At 36.6% G+C, this 13,673-nt stretch overlaps 1 protein-coding gene across 1 annotated transcript in view; it reads left to right on the forward strand.

Moving 5' to 3' along the window:
- The first annotated feature begins 6,265 nt into the window (after positions 1-6,265).
- Positions 6,266-13,673, forward strand: part of ahnak (AHNAK nucleoprotein) — a 37,003-nt gene continuing 29,595 nt past the window's right edge. Inside the window, exon 1 of the mRNA XM_087281532.1 lies at positions 6,266-6,534. The gene's annotated coding sequence lies outside the window, so the exon portion shown is untranslated. The remainder of the gene's footprint in view (positions 6,535-13,673) is intronic.

Consider the following 13,673-nt stretch of genomic DNA (forward strand, 5'->3'; position numbering starts at 1 on the left):
GGCAGACACACCTATGAGCCGCTCACCAGGAAACACCCGTTCCCACATATCCTAGAATTGAACTATATTAACCAATGTTTCATGACTACTCCGGCATCGTTGCTAACTCACTTTATCCAAATGAAAAGCATGAGATCCTCTTGTTTATATTACAGTGACTAATCTCTCAAATATGCATCTGCCTCAAACTACAGAGCTTTGTTGCATTTGCTGCGGCCATTTCATGTCTTTTTTCAGTTTTTTTCCTCCCCTCACATGGTTTTGGAGCTTTGCAGAAAAGCATGACTGTTTTGTTCCTTGACATTCTTCGCCTGTTTGTGATCCAAAAGTTTTTATTGCATCGGGGAGACAAAACTCCTACACCAAGACAGCTACAAGAGAACATACGCACATTGTTCCAGTTGTTTGTTTTTTAGTTTTTTCAACTCAAACTGTATTTCCAAAAGTTTGTTAGGATCATGAGGCTTTCAGTCATGACTACTGAACATTAGAACTTACAAAATTGCTATTCTGTCATCATTTACTCAGTCCCTTTAATTTTTTTCAAACCTTTGTGGGTTACTTAAAGAAGCTATTTCGAAGAAAGCTGGAAACCTGTAACCATTGACAGCTATGAATGTCAGTGGTGACAGGTTACCAGCTTTCTTCAAAATAACTGCTTTTTATCTTCAAGAGAATGAAGAATGTCAGAAAGAGCCACTTGAGGGTGTGTAATTTTCATGATTTAAGTCCATTTTCATTTTTGGTTGAACTATCTCTTTAAAGAAAGAGCGAGAAGCATTAAATGAATTTATTTGTTTTTATTATAAAGTAATTTAATTGTCTCATAATTCTTTGAATGCTTTTACTCAAAGCGACTTGCCACTCCTTTCACTTCTTCACAAGACAGAAAGTAAAATGTTGTTCTCATTTGGAGAATGCATCTCCTGTTCACCATTGCGCAGCTCTGAATATGGGTGTGACACATGGATTTGTTCAGCAAGCGCCTCGGGCTTCTCTCTCTGCCTGCCTGCCTGCCTGCCTGTCTTTCTATCTCTCTGTTAGCCTCAAAACCAATGAACCACCCTCCCACCCCACAACCGCATACACACACCTACGCTGTTTACCTGCATTTCATGGTGTGAGCAATATCTGAGGCAGCTGTAACAGCCCTTTAAATGAAGCAACCAAAGATGTCTTACTTAATCTAATGTGAGTTAAACATTGTGAAACCTTTTTTGAAAGATTAGGGCAGGTTAAAACGAAGCAGAAGCATTGGAAAGGGTACAGTGAAGGGTTTAGGGGAACATGTGAGATGCTTCAGGCTGTTTTAGTCAGGGACGAATGATTGATTTAGTGGCTGCAGGGCAAGACTTGCAGCAACAGGAACCTTTACAGCACATAGAATAGAAACTATCAATGGCAGGGTAGAGATGGAAAGTCGGATTAGTATTCCAGGCCTTCCAGGTATCTCATCCGCCATGCAAATTTAGTGAAGTTCAGTTGTTGCTTCGGGTTAGGGATACATTTCACTTCACTTTTCTCTTAGGCTTGCTTGGTTGGGTGTGACAATCCCCCAGTCTGATCTCACAAGAAAAATTACTACACCAAAGTAGCTTACTCGTACACTGTAAAACCAAAAAAGTTCAGGTAACTCAAACGGTTTGAGGAAACCGATTGCAACAAGTTCAAAAACTCTTCCTAATGAGTATGTGAACTTAATCCATTTGAGTAAACGAAGAAATTTGAGCACAGTAAAACCCAATAAATGAAGAGAACTCAAACCAACTTAGTACTGTAAAAGCCAATAAGTTAATTTGTCTCAAACTGTTTGAGTAAACTAATTGCTACAAACCATTTAAGTTAAAAAACTAATCTATATGAGTACTGCAAACTTACTTCATTTAAGTTAAAGTAATGAGGTATTTATTAACACTGAGTTGAAAACTCTTTTTAAATGAGTAGAATTAACTGTCAGTACATTTTGAGTTACCTACACTCATTTCATATGATAAGGTCAACTGTTGAGCTTTACAGTGTACAAATCCATATAATTTCATAAAAAAAAAAAAACAATTGAAGTTGGACGTGCTTCCCAAACCACAACCCTAACCCTCATTGAGACATGAGCACAACATACTAAAATGTGGAATTGAGATTATACTGAGTAAAATCAATTAGCCATCAAATCAAAATGCTACTATTTATGATGAAATCTCAGTGTCTGATATTAAGATTGTCCATTCAGCACCAACAAATCAGTCATGTTCAAGGTCAATTTAATTATATTTATTCTTATTCTAAGGCTCCTTTCTTTCTCATTCTTATCCAATCAACTTACTTAAATGTATTGAGTTGCTGCTATTTTATCGAATGATTAGATAATTGGGTGAACAAGTAGTTAGTTCAAGTAAAAATCTGTCATTATTTACTCCACTTGCACCAAACTTCTTTGAGTTTCTTTCATCTCGTATGGATGCCAGTGAATACTGATTTCCAAAACTATTCAAAATTGCACCTGTTTAACAGAAATAAAAAACAAACTCATAAAACTTTAGAGCCTCTTGTGTTTGAGTAAATTCGTCATCTTAGAATTATAAGGTTCTATCTGACATTTTTGTCAAAATTGAGTTATTGACATATTCTTATTAAATGACAACTTATTTACATTATGGGATTTTTTTTATAAGTAATTTATATTTTAAGACTTTTTATTTAAAAAATAAATACACACATACTGTTTACAATGGAACGCAAAATCTTTGAAGCTCAATATCTCAAAATCATTCAGAACGCAGATAGAGCCTTATAATTCCAAGCTGACGAATTTTCATTTTTGGTTGAAACTTTTAAACCTAATAAAAAGTCAGTTGAGTGAATACTTTAATTAGATACTAGGACGACTAAGACAAAAATGAAGACTTTTGAGATAAACATGCAAAGGCCATCACATATTATCTCTTCACAGTTTTGTATAATGCAACAGTCTTTTGGTCGCTTGATAAACGCGATGCATCTTGAAAGGCCTGTGCTCCAGACTGCACATTACTTGTCCTAATGAACTGTCCCAACTTATCCTAATTTAATTGCATATGGGTTTATAATGTTCACAACCTTTATTATATGAGTTAATTACGTCCATTGCTCTATTTTATTTCTTAATAGTCTCTTTCATTGTGAGTGTCTGTAATTTGAGTCTGTTTTCTTACTAATAATTTTGCTTTCTCATTTGTTTATTCACAATAGTAAATATGCTAAATATAAAATATGAGCAGCTGATAGCATGGTTTAACAGCAACGTTTACTCTATAAGTTTTCTGTGGCACCTTGGTCAGCATTGGCTATTTAAATAGAAATAACCATGCCTTTTTGTAACAAACCTTTGTGACTTCATTCTGACTAGTCTAACTTAAGGCTACAGTGTACCATTTTGCAGCGACAGTGCTGTTATGTCATTTAGGCCCTGTTTGTTGGTTTCAATTCTTCTTTCAAATGGCAAATGGAGTATTCTTTTAGTAGTCTAATTTAGTAAATCAAAAAAGAGCTAACTGGATTGAATTGGTGGTTTCTTTTCTTGTTTAAAATGAAAGAATTTTCACTTATTATTTAGAAAGGGGATCAACAAATCATTTAACTGCATGTTTCATTATTTAAATAGTTAAGGAATATGAATAAAATACTCATTAGAGATTTACACTGGATTTTCTGTTATGAAAATGGCATGGAAATTATGTTGAAGTGTCTCAAAGACAGCACTATGCATGCTAACAGACACAATGAACGCATTATCAAATACAAGAAGTAATTCTTCAAATGTCAACAAATATTTGACATTTGTCAAAACATCTGCCACAGATATCTCTGAAACGAATTAGAAATTAGGCCTCTATTTAAAAACAAAACAAACAAAACACACATCTCTGATTTAAAACTGCTCTGAATGTGCCGTGTCTGTGGCAGACATGCTTTCTAGCAGGTCCTGGTTCTACATTTACATAAGTCTACAAATGAAGTTGTGCAAAATGACAATTATACAGCTAGTTGTCACATGCTAGTCACAAGAACTATATCTCAGTAAGATTTAAAGTCAAGCTACACAAATATGTGTTTAGCTGGGAGGATTTTGTTTGAACATCTAGTTCAGAATTCACCATCATCCAGAATTCTGTTCTGCAAAGTTTCAGCATCTTTGTGTTTTGCTGTCTTTTGGTTAATCAACTGAGAACAATAAAAGCAGACTAGCATCAACAGTAAAATATGTAATGAAAAACTAGTTTTGACAGGATTATCAGGATTATATTATATTATATTATATTATATTATATTATATTATATTATATTATATTATATTATATTATATTATATTATATTATATCATAATTCAGAACCTTAAGGGTCAATTTTCTAAATTAAGATATTTACATAATCTGAAAGCTAATTAAATAAGCTTTTTCATTGATGTATTAGAATAGAAACCTTTTTGTTTTGTCTGGAATCTCAGGGTTAGGTTTATAAAGTGCTTAATATACATAACTATTTGAAAATTAAGACTTATTGCATTTACGGTTTTCCCAGAGATGGGTTGCAGCTGGAAGGGCATCCGCTGCGTAAAAACATGCTGGATAAGTTGGCAATTCATTCCGTTGTGGCGACCCCGGATTAATAAATGGACTAAGCCGATAAGAAAAAGAATGAATGAATGAATGTATTTACGGTACGCAACGCGGTGGCGCTGTAGGTAGTGCTGTCACCTGACAGCAGGTTGCTGGTTCGAGCCTCGGCTGGGTCAGTTGGCATTTCTGTGTGGTGTTTGCATGTTCTCCCTGCATTCGCGTGGTTTTCCTCCGGGTGTTCTGGTTTTCCCCACAGTCTAAAGACAGGCGGTACAGGTGAATTAGGGTTCATTCTGCTGTGGCCACCCCAGATTAATAAAGGGACTGAGCTGAAAAGAAAATTAATGAATGAATGTATTTATGGTAGAAACTTTATAAATCATATCTTTACTTTTACTGAATATTGGCAGTAAAAGACAAATCTGGATTGTTGACCCATACAATGTGTTTTTGACTTTTGCCAAAAAAGCATCTGCTAAATAACTAAATGTAAATGTAAATATACCACGGCAAAATTAATGTTTTGTTCCAGGGTCAGATATTCTATTCTATTCTATTCTATTCTATTCATTCATTCATTCATTTTCTTGTCGGCTTAGTCCTTTTATTAATCCGGGGTCGCCACAGCGGAATGAACCACCAACTTATCCAGCACGTTTTTACGCAGCGGATGCCCTTCCAGCCACAATCTCTGGGAAACATGCACACACTCATTTATACACACACTTATACACTACTGACAATTTAGCCTACTCAATTTACCTGTACCACATGTCTTTGGACAGTGGGGGAAACCGGAGCACCCGGAGGAGAGCATGCAAACTCCACACAGAAACGCCAACTGAGCCGAGCAGAGGTTCGAACCAGTGACTTAACAACTTTCTTGCTGTAAGGCGACAGCACTACCTACTGCGCCACTGCGTCACCCTATATTATATTATATTATATCATATTATTAATTTTTGTCCACTTTTCCGGGCCGGGACGAGGGACAGCAGTCTTAGGAGAGAACCCCAGACTTCCCTGTCCTCAGACATTTCCTCCAGCTCCTCGGGGGGATCCCGAGGCGTTCACAGGCCAGCCGAGAGACATAGTCCCTCCAGCTTAAACTTGAAGTTGTTTTGTCTGAAATAATACAAATGTTATTTAAAAAAACCCTTCAATTATTTCTCAATTATACTAAAATAACATCATGCCATATGACACTTTATGCCAGGCAAAAGTATGCAAGGCCATGCATTCCAGAATAATGTCTGAACAATTCAATTCATCTACATAACAAACTAGTGGTAAAACTTATTTCATTATCTTTATCTAACACACTGCTTCTTTTCTTCTTTCTTTCACTTTTTTAATTAACCATTGCTGCCCAGGAATTGCAGCCTAGCCTACATATTTTGCAATCATATTTATTACTCTGAAAGCACTTAACAAATTGCTTCAATAAAGTTTGTGCCAACTTCCACAAACCTAATGATTAAAATAACTGTCGTCCAAAGAATAGAGTTCAAACTTTTAGATAAAACCTGTTTCCATTCATGAGCTGCGTTAAACTGACATGCCAATCAAACAGTAGGTGGGCTGGACTAAAATTATAAAGGACCACTCCCTGTTACACCGTTACCCCCGCCTTCTTCTCCAGTGTAGAACTCCACAGTCCAAACCCAAACTCTGCCATTCTCCATAGCCCGGAGTTACAGGCACACTGAGAGAAGAGAGAAAAATAAACAGCACGAAAGTGAGAAGAAGAGAGAGAAAGAGAGCGAGCAAGTGATATAAAGTAACTTAAACAAGACAAATATAAAGAGAGGTTCCACGCCTCGAGAACGAACGAGAGTACACGAATAAGTTGAGTTCAGAAAGCGTGGTGGAAAACTTCTGGGCTGTGGCAGAAAGCTGTGGACCGCGGAGGATGCCAGAGCAAAGGCGTTGAAGGATTCAGGTAAGTTTGTGTGTCTAATGAGGTTAGATTAATGAGTTATGAACTTCTTACGTTTTACGCTTACGTTTTAGAGTAGTTTTCTCTCAAATCGTTTTATATTCTAGAGCTTTCGTAAATCTTTAGTTGTTTATTAACGCGATATATTTGGTTCTAATGGTAATGTACTATGTCTTACCAACTTTATAATCCTTTGGATGGGTGAACATGAAGGGTGGGTGGGAGTGTGGGTGTGTATCTGCTCTGCAATTGTCATCTGTTGCGCACGTTTTTTCCCCCAACAAAAGTTTATCCCAATATTATTACTAAAGTTCGCCATTGTTCAGCGTTTCGTAAACTTGACCTGCTCAATCACTCAGGATTCATAATTAACGCAAATTTTATTTGGATTTTTGCATGTTATGCAAAAAGATAAACCCAAGTTAAAAGAGTGCAACGTGGATAAGAACTGTGTCTGACTTTGGTTGCATGACTGTAAAATAACACGTATATGTATATACACATGTGAAGAAAGTCATCTGCGCACAGTAGTGTTCATGCGCATACTGTAACTCATGCCACGCTTGCATAGATTTTTTTTTTACTTTCCTCTCAAAATGGGTATAATCCTCCCATACCAAATCTGGTCATTGCTCAAGATTTTTTTGGACAACGTCAGCACATATTCTGCACTGTGGGTGAATTATGTTTCCATATTTTTATCCATACTTATTTTTTATGTGCAAATTAAGCTCGTTTTTAACATTCTTATTGTGTTTTAGAATAAAAAGTGAATTTTTAGATTTATTTGAGAAGCCTGTCCCAGTTTGCCTTGATTTTCGTAACCTGGAGCCCTGGCCAGGGTGTGGGTATAGTGAGTAAGAGGGGTGAAGGGAGGAGGGGGTAATGGAATGTAGTGGTTTGGAAAGACTTACTAATTGAAACCAGGTTTGAAGCACAGAGGAGGAAAGTAAGGCTTGCTATGGAGAAGAAAGAATGAGGTGTTTTATTCACACCCGACTGAGGCGTGAGTTTAGTTATGGAGTCGTTTTGCCGTAGGACAACTGATGGTTTGTTATATAACAGAAAAAGAGAATGAATAGAATGGATAAAAGAAAATGAGAAGGACATTAAGAGGAGAGTTGTTGATAAGTGCTGACAGATTTGAGATATGCATGGAGTGTTGACATACAAAAGGCTGTTTTGCAGTTTGTCTGATTTAAGATAAAAATGTTCCTGAGCAGATTTTTCATCAGTGAAACATTTGGAGCCCATCCCCCTCCTCCTGCCACACCCAAAGCTTTCTTCTGTTTTGTCAGAACAGATGACTCCACAGCAGAATAAAGCATACTGTAACACCATACAGTATTAAATCTGCACCTGATTCATATCTTATTTTGAAAGTCTAAATGCGCACAGCATTTGTATTCTCTGTTTTATGTTCTTTATTAGTAGTTGTGTAATGTTTAGTAGCGTCTCAACCTTGACTGTATTTGAAGCTTTCATAATGTTTAGTTTATAAAAAAAAGAACAGGGAGTTTCTTGCTTATCTCAGAAGATTAAAGATTTGGATGTTGAGTAGAAACACCGTTTGGGGCCCTCTGTGTCTTTATCTGATGCGCAGTTGTCCTGGAGGTTTACAACGGAGGCAAACTTTCTCCTGCTGTGTGTTGATAGGTCAGATTAAAGTGTGCTTCGTAGAACTCTCTATTCCACTGTGAAAACGGAAAGAGTCTGGACTTGCGCACACTTCCTTTGTCGTTTCCTTACACGCTTGTTGAAAACTCCATGGGAGGTGTGGCAGGCTTCACATTTGAGCATTATGTTCCTTGATTATTTGTGTTTTTCAAAAGTGTACAGGATGACAGAAATAAATTCTTCATGAAATTGTGATGATTATCCATCACAGATAAGTTGGCAGCGCACTTGTTTTTATAGATAATGCCTTACAGGATGTGGGGATCATTTGAAATGTTTTGTAATATGAAGTCTGAGCTGAAGACTTTGTAGCATTATCTTGGTACATGCCTTTCTGTTCAGACAGACTCTGGAGTTATCATTATTCCATGGTTGAGAAATATTGGCGTAACGCTAGCACAAAGTTGGACAATGCTGTATGCCTTTGCCAATATGGCTCTGAGTCAGAGTCAGGCATTCTTCTTTCATCATTTTTCCATATTGACAGAGTTGTGTTGTAATACCCGGTCTGGCAAACATATGCCTTAATGACAGGCATATTTGTAAATTTTACTTGAGGTTTTCGTTTAGCTCTTAAAATCTCTAATTTATTTTTTACACAGTCATTTTATTTTTACCCAGTAATCTACTTTTAATAATTTGTGTTTCAGATGATCCTGTTTACCACTTCGATTTAAATGTTACTGACAATAAATAATTTGACTTTTTCTGCAAATAAACATGATGCATACGTTTTTGAACATTATATTGTTTAAATTATTATTTTTTAAAATTATTATTTTAATTTTGGACTTCGGGTCAAGTTTTGCCTATGATAATATGTAATAGACTGTACTTTCATTGTATTTCTGCAATCCAGTTGGATTACTAGATTACATTTGTTGTCTGTCTTGAAATAGAAAATACGATGTGCATTTGATTAAGGCTTAGGATCACATGACAGCAGAATGATTAGTCTGTTTATAGTTTAAAGGCCTCAGTGTCCAAGGCTGCATGTCCATTTTAGCTGAGCTTTAATGCTTCAATTATGTATGAGTCCTTGTGTTTTCAGAAACGGCTATGAAAATAGCTGTTGTTTCTGACCTTTTGGCGATGGTGTATTTTATATGCACAAACCACTATTTATTGGTTATGCTGTAACTAAGGTGAAACGCATGCACTAACTTGCATGCCATGTTGCAATTACTTTCTGGTTGCCACACCTGCCATTGCAGCTTTATATAATAAGCTAATTGTTGATTTTAGTTTGTGCATTTAATTACAATAAGTACACATTAGTATGCTTATTTCTCACATGATGCGTTTTTAACATTTACCATTAGTTTTGAATAGTTTTTTTGTGCGTTCAGTAGTGTCTAAGGTTATTCAGTTATTCTATATCTTGATGTAGACCAAACATTTGACATGCAGCTCATGCTACTTCACGCCATCCCAGTAATGTAGTTATGCAGAGCTTCTTGTTTACAACAGCAGAGGGATACAGGCATAGGTTAGGTTATTCTAGGTGCAGTTTACGTGAGTTTGTTTCTAGTTGAATTGTAGGTAGAGAAGCAAGAAGTTTTCATCTGAATTATATGGATATTTAAATCCACATGCCTGTTGACTTTTACAAAGCTCTTGGCAGTGGCATTATAGACCGAACTATAAAGCCGACTAATGGCGTTTGAAATATAATGCACCCTGAGCTGGACAGGGAACCACCTTGCCATCAATCAGCGCCATGTATTTGATTGCTGACTCATATTCTTTGACTAGGTTTGAAAAGCCTTGTTAACAGGATAAACAAGTAAGCGCATGGACAAAAAAAAAAATGATTCAATGAAGGGATTGACAGACTTTAATGTATCTAAAAGGTTTATGTAAACATGTTTCTAATCTTTCAGTGATCAGGGTTATTTAAGGTAATTGTCTACAACAAGTTTTTATGTGTTCTATTTGTTCCTCTAAATTGGTCATCTTCCACAAAAAGACAGAAAGCTACAACTTTTGCACGAGAGTTTGGTCACTTGTGGGTTTGAATTGTGTCCATGTGGAAGTAAAAGTGGAACTTCTAACCAAAGAACAGTTATTCCTTTTTATGTATCAGCTCTAAAATTGTCTGCCTGCTGCAAGAAAACATGAATGATGAGCCTTTAATGGAGAAATATGACTTGCACTTGCCGCATTAAAATCAATCCTGTAATTTGCTTTGGAAAAACGTGTCTGCTAGGGGGCGAGTAACCAGGCAACTCCTGTAAGCGAAGCCAAAGGCCACAATTTATGTCGTTGCATTGTGTAATGCTCGCTGTGTGCGTGCGTGTGCTTCTTATTAAACATTACAACACTTTAATGGAAACAGTGTGGCATTAAACACTTACAGTGGCTTTTCTATAATTAGTGGTCTGGTTGTTTGCCCGAAAATATATCATTTATCTAAGCCTGAACATTGCTGAACCTTTTTAAATTTAGATTTATAGTTGTGCAATTTCTCCCATTGACTCTGAGGCAGTAAGAATTTTGAAAAAAAACAAAAAAAACAATTATTTTTATGGCATCTTTACGGCTGTGCGTTAATGTTATGAGGGGCTTCTGTTAGTCTTTATAAATGCGCAAATTGTCTTCCTTCCTTAATAATGATAATAATGTAAAGAATTAATTTTCCTTCCTCCAATGGGTGTTAGTAAGTAGAAACCATAAAAGAGTACCCTGTTTTTGTACCCAGCTCAGACCCACTGGGTGAGTTGGGTAGAGAGTAGGACATTGCTATGGAGTTAGTCACTGCAGGAGAGGCTGGGCTCTCTTCCAGTTGGCCTGACGGCTCTATCAAGGAATGCTATGACTGGAGGCCTGGGTGGGGCTCACAGCTCACTGTGCGGGCTGAGAGATGGTGTGCATGTAGTTTCTTTCTTATTGTACGAAGGGCGTGCCTCCTACTTTGGATTTGCAGAGTTTGTCGACTGTGTTGTGCCATAAACTGTGCTCCTTTTAGATTTGCACAGTTGTTGCCAAACGACCTCTGGAAGCATTGTGGTGTCGTCTGACACATCCTAGACCTGTGATTATGGTTGTGTTTAGTTCTAGTACCAGTCTTTCTCATGCACGACAATACAAACTATATATAAGTTTTTTTTTTCCTTCAATTGAACGTTTGCTAAGTTTTTTAATGCTAAGTGGCATTCTTTAACCCCATATGTGCAGAAAGTTAGTTACTAATTATTACCGAGCTTGTTTTTTAACAAACATTTTTGTCCTGATAGCTCCACCTATAGCGAGGTGACAGCAAACTTGATACAACTAAGTACTGGGGCTCGTAGATGTCACTCGTTTGAGTGTACACAGCTGCTCTGCCAAATGTTGTTCTTTGCAAACAGTGTGACAGCATAGTCCAGACTGGCCTTTATCACAGAGAGCCTATTTCAGTCCCAGCTCAGAAATAACCATGCTAATGAAACAACAGGGTAGTGAGAGGTTCTAGCAATTGTTTCCATATAGACATTTAGAGCTGGCGAGGTTCTTACTCATTTGACCCCCCACAAACTCACAAACAAAGCTGCCCCTTCAAAATAGGTCATATTTAAGATCTATTAAGCAAACTTCTAATCAGATGACTTTATTTTCCCCCTTAGTGCAAACTTTATTTCAAAGGAAACAGAGATCTTCTTTGATTATAAGATTATTACCGTTTTCTTGGGGTGAGTTTAAATGAGCACTTTTTTGAAGTTGTTGTTTTTTTGTGAATAACAGTGGAATAGTACCGGGAAACAGTGATATCAGGGCAGGTCCCCGCAAGCATGTACCTGTCTGTGCTGATTCCGGCATTTGTTTGCAGTGCTAGTGTTACATGAAGCAATTTTTTTTCTTTTCTGCTGTAGGGAAAACCTCTACATTTCATGTAACCATATATGTGATCTTCAGTCATTTTTTAAATGATGTTAGCATCACTGAAACCACTTTTAATATATCTTTGGCAAAGTGTTCACAGAAGCAAACATGCTTGTCTTGTCATGCACCCTTGCCTTAAAGGCCTGGAAGACATTTATGAAATGAAACAAATTCCTAACATTTCTCTGGCCTTGACTGGAAAACTTAAAACAGATATCTCTTTGTCCTTGGCCTCCTCCATGCAGAAATTATCAAAAGGGGATGCTAAATTGGACGAGAAGCCACAGGACAGCTTCAAAGACCATGAAGCTTGAAGGACAATTTAACAATTTAAAGATTCAGAGACAGTTGATGGCACTTGCATAGATACACAAGCTCAGTCATTTCTCTCGGCGATGCCTCGCTCAGTCAAGGGAGTATTTGATTTGGTATTTGAAAATAAGTCACTTGACTTGGTCTTTTGAACAATTGACACTTATCAGTTTTAGTCAGCTAGAAAGGTGCATTATTGAGCAAATGTAGAGCAGAGCAAATATTGAACTACATGACAGAGAAAAGGTTTCCCACATGAACTGCCCATCTGAACGTTTTAATTAAATAAAGAAATGGACTTTTTACCTGTCTAAGATTAGAGTGAAGAATAAAGATTCACAATTTGGAATGTGTAATATTAAATAAGCAACTTGACAGCATAGTTTAGCTTTGAGTATCTTTGGCCAAAGAATGTGAGTTATGGGGTTTTTAGGAGATCAAATGAGGATTTGCTCATGTCTGCTTTTACTGTGAGAGAAACTTACATGATCTTTGTTTTGCTTCTCAAGTTTCATGGCATTGACATAACAATGAATGGCTTGCAATATTTCATGTTTTTAATTTACAGTCATTAAACTACTTAGGGCTTATGTCTAAATGTGGAATTTTAACTTGCTTTTGTTACATTTTTCATTTTAGGATGGCTGAAATTCCCATGAATAAAACAATAACATCTTAAAGTGACATTTGACTTTAGTCTGCAGTTCAAACAGTTTCCTAGTGTTCAGATTGCAGGGTGGATTTTCAACCACGTGAAGATGAGTTTACTTTAAGGGAGTGATGCTGGTAAATGTATTTAACAATAGCTACTTATCAAACTTCAAATTTAAACACAAACAAAGCTAATTGTGTTTCAGAGTTTATGAAAACTAGTCTGACTATTAATCAACAGAAATGTCTAGAAGAGATGTTTAAGCTTGTGCAGGCATGTGTAAGCTTCTGTGTTTGGTTTGGGCAAAGGATAACTCCCCATTTTGTGTTCTCATATTGTTACTGTTTCAGTCACTGTCGCCCTCTTAGGGCAAACCAAAGTATAAAACAAACTAGGGTGGGGCTGCATTTTTGAAGGAAAAGGGAAATAAGTTCTGCCTGACAAGACTAGCTTAAGGGCTCGAAACCATGTCTTTTAAACCCTCTTTGATCGAGAGCTTTCAACATTAATGCATTAACATTTGAGATTTTTCCTTTTCTACTGAAAAAAAAACATTTTATATTTAGTTTTTTAATAATGAAAATACTGATATCTATCTCTATCTTTCTTTCTATAGTTACCAGAGAGTTTGAGCATTAGT

The sequence above is a fragment of the Danio rerio genome, chromosome 14 (assembly GCF_052040795.2).
Source record: "Danio rerio strain M-AB ecotype USA chromosome 14, GRCz13ab, whole genome shotgun sequence".
Taxonomy (NCBI): domain Eukaryota; kingdom Metazoa; phylum Chordata; class Actinopteri; order Cypriniformes; family Danionidae; genus Danio; species Danio rerio.